Here is a 7,182-nt window from a genome sequence, read left to right on the forward strand (position 1 = left end):
GCTAAGCTTAGAATTCACCCCAAGGAAGACCTGAAAAATGCCTTGTCATTTCCTTTCCTCCTCCCTCAAGCTCCATCAGGCTGGCAGAAGGCATTAGTACTGTTTCCAGAGCAGTTGGCCTCACTTGTACTGTTGGTCTGTAACGGCTGCAACAAAATACGCCCTCCTGGAAGCAGTTCAGCACTTACTGATCGCTTCTTTGTTTTGGCACTTCCCAGCCAGGGCCTGCGGGGCCTCCTGCAGATGCAGGTCTTCGCTGACAAGGCTCCACTTGTGCAGCAGCAGCAGGAGCAGGAGCAGCAGGAGCAGCAGCAGGAGCAGCAGGAGCAGCAGCAGGATCAGCAGGATCAGCAGGATCAGCAGGAGCAGCAGGAGCAGCAGCAGGAGCAGCAGGAGCAGCAGGAGCAGCAGGAGCAGCAGCAGCAGCAGGAGCAGCAGGAGCAGCAGGAGCAGCAGGAGCAGCAGGAGCAGCAGGAGCAGCAGGAGCAGCAGCAGGAGCAGCAGGAGCAGCAGGAGCAGCAGGAGCAGCAGGAGCAGCAGGAGCAGCAGGAGCAGCAGCAGGAGCAGCAGGAGCAGCAGGAGCAGCAGAAGCAGCAGGAGCAGCAGGAGAAGCAGGAGCAGCAGGAGCAGGAGCAGGAGCAGGAGCAGCAGGAGCAGCAGGAGCAGCAGGAGCAGCAGGAGCAGCAGCAGGAGCAGGAGCAGGAGCAGGAGCAGGAGCAGGAGCAGCAGGAGCAGCAGGAGCAGCAGGAGCAGCAGGAGCAGCAGGAGCAGCAGGAGCAGGAGCAGGAGCAGGAGCAGCAGGAGCAGCAGGAGCAGCAGGAGCAGCAGGAGCAGCAGGAGCAGCAGGAGCAGCAGGAGCAGCAGGAGCAGCAGGAGCAGCAGGAGCAGCAGGAGCAGCAGGAGCAGCAGCTCCCTGCTGGAGAGGACGCTGTCGTTCACCTCATCCCCCTAAAAGCCTCAGCAGCAACAGCACGGTGTTCCTGCACAGAGCTGAGGGGGCCGAAGAACTCGGTCAGCCTGGCCAGATCTACGTTAGTCCTGCCAAGAGGAAACACAAGTGCCACGTGTTTTCCTGCGTGCTAATTAATGAGTACAGTTTCTAAGCCTTACTGTGGCAAGGGCCAGAAATGAAGGACCTAGGACTTGACAGCAGCTGTGCATCACACTTTACTTTCTTTCCCCATGTCTTCAAACACCTAAATCCTCCTGTCAGAGAAATCTCGTCCAAATTCACTACTCGACACGCAGACTGAAGGCGAAAAAAGCCATTCATCAACCAGAGACAAAGAAATCCTCCTGGCCTTAATAAAGGTCAAACTGGACAGAGGATGAAATGCAAACTGACCAAAACAAAAAACAAAACAAAGACTTACCCAATATGTTTGATGAAGGGGGCCAAAACATACAGAAACTCATTTACAAGCTGAATAGGGAGGAGGGATTGATTCTTGTTTTGTCTCTTCTCCTGGGATTGATTCTTGTTTTGTCTCTTTTCTTAGCCACAGAGTATGGAGTAAGGAAGTCATCTGACTGATCCCCTTGCTTTTCAGAAACCTGAGAAACAAAACAAAACAAAACGAAATTAACAAGCCCAACGAAACCAACCAACCAACAAGAAAACAAAACAGAGAACCACTTTGGGAAGGCAGATCCTCGCCGGCAGCTGGTCCATCACCTACACAGGGGACCCTATTCCAGGGCACTTTTGGGGCACCTGCCTGAGCCTGTCAGGGCGCTCTGCGCAGAAGAGATATCTGCCGGATGCAAACGTACCTGAGGGAGAGGCAAGGGGGGAGGAATGTTCTAGACAGCTCAAAGCCATTGCTGTGCCACTTCCCGTGCGGCAGGTCCCGTGACAGGACGGGATCTGAGGCTGTTTGAAACTCAAAAGGTAGAGACACCGATTCCAGGTGCCAGTTGGCTTTCTCAGTTTTTCCAGCAAGTGTTTTCCAAATCACGAAGCCCCCCCAGCATCAACCCCCTCCTATCACAACCTGAAAGCATCTCGATTCTGTTTTCGAAACCCCAAGGGACACCTCAGAGTTCAGCGAGTTCTGCCCGTCCGGCCCTCGGTGCCCCCGGCTCCCGGCCTGTCACCCTTGTTTTCATACTCACTCACACAGTTATTCTACCGTGGGCAGCAAAATTGTTCCCGTTTCTCCTGTACTTCTCTGCTCACCTTTGCTCTCAGCTGTGCAGGACCCACGGGAGGAGGCCGTGATCCCGGATCAGCTCACAGGCAGCTTTGCTGGCACGGGCAGCGCTTTGGAATATCTCCAGAATACCGCTCTGAAACAGAAAATAGGACCTGTTCTTCTACGGTCAAGATCGAACGATCGAACTCAGAATTAGCAATCGGACCAGCATCTGATCAGCTTCAAGGTGACACGAACACCAGCTGCTCTCAGCGACTCCAGGGAAGGAAAGACGCTCTCCGTTCAAAGCTACTCTCACGAGGAGTCTTCAGGCAGTGAGAGGATTTTGTTCTTTTGTCCAAGGCTTCGATACCCGAACCGCTCAGGGCGGACGCTGCCGAAGCCGAGAGCTCCCGGCACGTGAGCTTCCCTCCCGCTGAAGCGCAGTTCAGGTAACAAACGTGCTGCCTGTGGATGGAGACCCCCGAAAGAGAAAAGGCCCTGACAGCAGGCACAAAGGCACGGTGCCCACGTGAGGCTCCGTGATGGCAGCAACCTCTTCCAGTTTCAGGGGACAAGGCTGCGACCGGTTTGGACACAAGCAATTATCTCCCCCTCCACACGGACAGAAAATCAACAAGGAACAGGTTTTCAAGAAGGCAAAGGCAGAGTCAGCTGCTCCTTTTTGCTTTGGCCTTGAGATCTCAAAGCCATGCAGACTTCTGTACTTTGGGGTTTTTTGGTGCTTTCTTTCCAAATTCTTACCTGGGAGCGAGCCCTCATCACACAAGAGACTGTTGAAAAGGAGAGAATGACCTGGAAAATCCTCTGGCAGTCATAAAGCCCACAGCAACGTTTGCCACGAAGCCCTTCCCCAGGACATCTGAGGATCCACTCGCAGGCTCTGCTTTGTACTGGAAGGCACAGAAATACCATCATCAGACATTTAGACGTTGCCAAAGAATACCTGCTCCTAAGAGCACAAAACTCTGGTTCCCTGGGAGTGCCAGCTCAGGCCTGACCACAGCTTCTTCTGGACCTGTCCATTTCCATTCCTATCGAATTTCATCCCTAACATCCATCAGGAACAGTCAGCCTGCAGCCCAAACATGCAGTGCAAATGGAATCGTAGAGGTTGCCGTTCCCAAGACACTTCAGTGCGACTCTAACATTACTAATCGAAACTCAGAGATGAATGTCAGCTCGCTGGGGCAGAACATTCTGTTTGTCGTGCTCGCAGAGCAATACGCAGCGCAAGTCGTTGCGCCTTAGCACTAAAAACCAACGCAGTCCCCACAGACATGGCAGTTCTAACCCCAAGAGGAAACAAAAGAAAGATGCCTCTAATTAACCACCCACGGGAGAATGAGAGTTCATTGTATTTTTATGGCTTTTTTCTATACATTTCTCAAGAATTCCTGGATCGAGAAAGCGGGACTCTTACCTCCAAATCAATACTGAAGAAAAGCTGGAAAAAACTGGTACTTTCCTCAGGTCCGAGTACTGATGTGACGGAAGGAATCTGTCTCCCTTGAGGTACATGTGCTCCTCTGTGAAGAGAAAAAGGTGGGGCATCGTGGAGGAGGACAACCTTCCCAATCCACAACCACGAACAATAATGAATGGAAGCTGTACTGTGCAGTGTTCCAAGCTGGGAGAACAGCGCAGGAACTGCAGAAGGCCTTTGCTCTGAGGCTCAGCGTGTTGCTGGCCACCCCTCCCCTTCTCTTCCCCAGAATGAAAAGCTCAGTCAAGAGTGTCTGAGCACAAAGCAGGTGGGGAGATCACCATTCCCCAGGGCTCTGCTTTTCACCCCAGCAGTGACACACGCAGGAAGTTCCAGTACCTGGCTTCAGGATCTGCTGTGCCACACGAGCAGGGTCAGGGAGAAGGTGAACCTGAGGTGTGGCCGCCTGATTCCATTCTGCACCGCATCCCAGAGACACAGCAACTGCAAGAGCCCAGGGAGAAAAGCCTGAACTACAGCCCAGATGAACACAACAGGAGCATGGATACATGAACCAGCTTCTGGGACATTTCATAGGCCAGGCAGGTCAAATATCAGTTCTCTCAGGATTTCCGTTCCTACAAGCAAAATTCCCAAGAATTTCTAAAACACATTTCCCACTTTCTCTGTCCATGGATTGTAACAGGTGGCAACACAAAGCAGTAGAGGAGAAACAAGGGAGAGAGGATGGAAATCTTCTTTTAGCTGTCTCACCACGTGCATGCAGGTGGATGAGCGAGGCAACACCTCTCCCAGACACGTCCATGAGCTACAAGCTCTCACCTGCCAAACTGGCAACCGAGCTGAGCCTTACCTGGCTCATCTCTCGAAAGCAAGCCCCTTCCAGATGGGGTCATAAGGAAGCCAGCCGCTCTCATGTTGGAATCATGGCTGCTTAGGGCAGCTACCGTAAGACCCAGGGCGAGGAAACGGCCTCCCGTGATCCCAGGGCAAATCAGGCCAAATATTGGGAAGTCTGATGGTGGGAGGGCTGTCCAGCCCTGGCACAGCTGCCCAGGGCAGTGGTGGAGGCCCCGTCTCTGGAGGGATCAAAAGCTGTGCGGACGTGGCACCTGGGGACATGGGACAGGGTGGCACCGGGGGAATGGTTGGCACTGCCATCTCAGAGGGCTCCTCCGACCCGAAGGTTGCCTGGCAAGCCCAGGATGCCAGGAGCCAGCAGCCATTTCTCTTGGATTTCCTGCCTACAGGCATTTTAAGCCTGCTTGGCTTCACAGGTGGTTTTATGCCAAGGGCATTGCCATCATTTCTGATCTTAATTCAAGGTTTGGAAAGCTGATTTTTATGAGAACTGGTCCATTTCTTTTGATAAGCCTTAACTTGAGAGTTTCTCTGCGCACCAAAATCAGGGGGTGAACCCAACGTGGCCCCAAAGGGCTGTGAGATCCCAGCTATCCAAGGCCCAATTCTCTTGGGATTGGTTTCTTGAACCTTTTCAGGGTTCATTTAGCGAACTTAAGGGTTTGGTATAATTTCATGATGAAAACAACCAGAAACCTGTGAAAAAGAAACTGAACGAAAGCCGGCTAAAAGCATCCCCTGCTGATGACTCATTAAAACAACTCGTTCAAAAGGAGGCAGGATTGATTCAATCCTCACCAACCCACCTGGCTAAGGTCAGAGTTCTCTGCCCACCGAGGACACAGCATGCAGCAGGGACCTTTCTCCCGCTCTCCAGCACAGGCTGCCTCCCTCCACGGGCAGGGAACTGCAGCCACTCAGGGAACACCGACTTAGTCCTGGGCTGGCAACAGGAGAGGCACAAGGAATATTGTGAAGTCATTCCGATCTCAGCACTGTCCACGCCTGGGAGAAAGTGCTTCCCACACCATTCTTGGAATTGTCTTGTCTGTCCCTTCCAGCTTCGGAAGGTTTTCTGTGGGAGCTGGGATTCTCGGTGCGCTTCAGGAGCCGCAGGTGCCTAAAGCATTCCCCGGGGAACGTGCAGCTTCCCTTGTGCCTTTCAGTTCTTTATCCCAAACAGTCTCCCCAGTGCTCTACAACCTAGAAAGAAAAAAGCCAAAAGAAGGAAAATCAATTCGTTCTGACACGACGGAGGCTTGCTTATACCAACACACTTCCAGGCAAAAAACCATTTCTGCCACTCTAACAAATCGACTTGATCTACTGCCTCAACTCGACGGTAAACTATTTAAACATTGCTTTGAAGGTAAACTATTTAAACATTGTTTCAAGAATTCCAGGCTTGGAAATCTCAGCCAGTGCTCAGCTTGGCTACTTCAAGGACATCCCCACCCAGGGCACCCAGCGCTCCCGGTCCCAAACACCACATTCGCCACAAAGCCCATGAAAACCTTGCACGCACAGACGGCACAAGGTTGCTGCGCGTCCTCTCCGGCGGCGGCAGCGGCTCCCGGGGACGTGACCAGCAGAGCCCGCTCCCAGCTGGCTCAGCCCGGACCCGGTGCAGCCCTCAGCCAGAGCTGCGGGGAGCTGACACCGTCCCCGGGAAGCCCTGCCCGGACAACCGGGGCGTCCTCCCCGCCGCCCCCGCCGAAAGCCCCGCGCTTACCTCCGCCGCGCTGAGCTTGGAGTCAGAGAGCAGCCGCCTCCTGCTGCCGGCTGCGGGACGGGCACGGCTCGGGCCGGCTCGGCCGACTTCTTCTGCCCTAAGGCTTTTGTATTTCCCTCCATTTCCCCGGGCCGGAGGGCCGCGGGGGTGGCGTGTGGGCGCGGCGGAGAGCGGCGGGAACGTGCGGAGCGAGACGGGCGGCCGGCACGGCGGGCGCGGCGGGACCTCGGCAGAGAGAGGCGGCGCCGCCGCTGCCTGCCGGCGCGGGCCCGGCTCCCGCCCGCCCGCCCGCGGCGCCGCCGAGCCCACAGCCCGTGGCCGCGCACCCGGACACGCCGCGGAAAATCGCGGCCGGGCGGCGCCGTGGTCAGGGCAGGGCGAAGGCAGCCGGGCAGGCGCCCCCTCCCACCCCGTCCTTGCCGTTTTCCCGCTCTTTTTGCCGCCGTCTTTGGAAGGTCAAGCGCGTCGCGCCGAGCCGCCAGCTTGGGAGGGGAAGGACGCGACTTCCGCCCTTCCTCGCCGCCATGTTGGTTGAGGGTGAAGCCACTTCCTGTCGGTCCGCCATCTTTCGTGTTGGCACTGGTCAGGGCCCCCCGCGCCGGCTGCTCACCCAGTCACCTGAGTGAATAAAAAACCCGAACCCGCCCGCGGCGCCGCTGCGCCCCCACTCCGCGTCCGCACACCCGCAAACGCCGCGGAAAATCGCGCCCGGACGGCTCCGGGGTCCGGGTGGCGCGCGCAGGCAGCCGGCTGCCACGCGCCCGGGCTCCTTGCCTTTTTCCCTCCCTTTCGGCCCCCGAGCTGCGGGCGGGCGGGGCGGCAGCGCCGCCCCCGAGCTCACAATGCGGGGCTGCCACGTGCCTCGGGGACGGGCGGGGGGGACAGCTGCACTGCCGCTCTTTGGCCACAGGGTGGCAGCATTGCCTCACAGATCATGAGGGACGGGCACGGGGGGCAGCTGCACTACCGCTCTCTGCCCACAGGGT

At 56.2% G+C, this 7,182-nt stretch overlaps 1 long non-coding RNA gene across 3 annotated transcripts; it reads right to left on the bottom strand.

Moving 5' to 3' along the window:
- Positions 1-914: 914 nt before the first annotated feature.
- LOC136305320 (uncharacterized) lies at positions 915-6,393 on the bottom strand. Of its 3 annotated transcripts, none has more exons than XR_010725250.1 (8): positions 6,197-6,393; positions 5,271-5,667; positions 3,982-4,086; positions 3,580-3,685; positions 2,901-3,049; positions 2,180-2,289; positions 1,374-1,554; positions 915-1,038 (listed from the first exon to the last, which is right to left on the bottom strand). It is a non-coding gene; the product is annotated as an uncharacterized lncRNA (long non-coding RNA). The 3 variants fall into 3 exon arrangements; XR_010725251.1 differs by lacking the exon at positions 915-1,038 and adding an exon at positions 2,394-2,603 and having other exon boundaries at positions 1,265-1,554; XR_010725249.1 differs by lacking the exon at positions 915-1,038 and having other exon boundaries at positions 1,265-1,554.
- Positions 6,394-7,182: the final 789 nt, after the last annotated feature.

Source organism: Chamaea fasciata, unplaced genomic scaffold, assembly GCF_029207755.1.
Source record: "Chamaea fasciata isolate MVZ Bird 193981 ecotype frontalis unplaced genomic scaffold, bChaFas1.0.hap1 SCAF_361, whole genome shotgun sequence".
NCBI lineage: Eukaryota > Metazoa > Chordata > Aves > Passeriformes > Sylviidae > Chamaea > Chamaea fasciata.